We start from the raw sequence: 361 nt of genomic DNA, 5'->3' as shown, positions 1-361 counted from the left end.
GTTTGCGTATTTAAACAGAATGTCTTTGTATGTTTATGTGTGTGGTTAGGCGCGTGCAAAAATGTCATCCTACATATATGCATGTTTATAGATGTATCTATTGTACGTGTCTCTATAGCCTGTTATACATTAGGGTTGTACACAAAACACCCCCTTATAGACCCCTATCATTATGACGTAAGAGCACCGTGTCCCATAAAACAGGTTACGAACACAGAATCCTTTGGCTGAAATCGCTATTGTGTTTTTCACTGTCCTTTCTGTGACGTCAGGAATACTATCAGTCGCTGATGACAAAAGATATATTGCTTTTTTTTGTTTTAATGACTTTAATTGTCCTGGCTGCTTTTGTTGGATGGCG

The sequence above is a fragment of the Penaeus monodon genome, chromosome 30 (assembly GCF_015228065.2).
Source record: "Penaeus monodon isolate SGIC_2016 chromosome 30, NSTDA_Pmon_1, whole genome shotgun sequence".
Classification (NCBI taxonomy): Eukaryota; Metazoa; Arthropoda; class Malacostraca; order Decapoda; family Penaeidae; genus Penaeus; species Penaeus monodon.
This window is presented reverse-complemented; position numbering follows the sequence as displayed.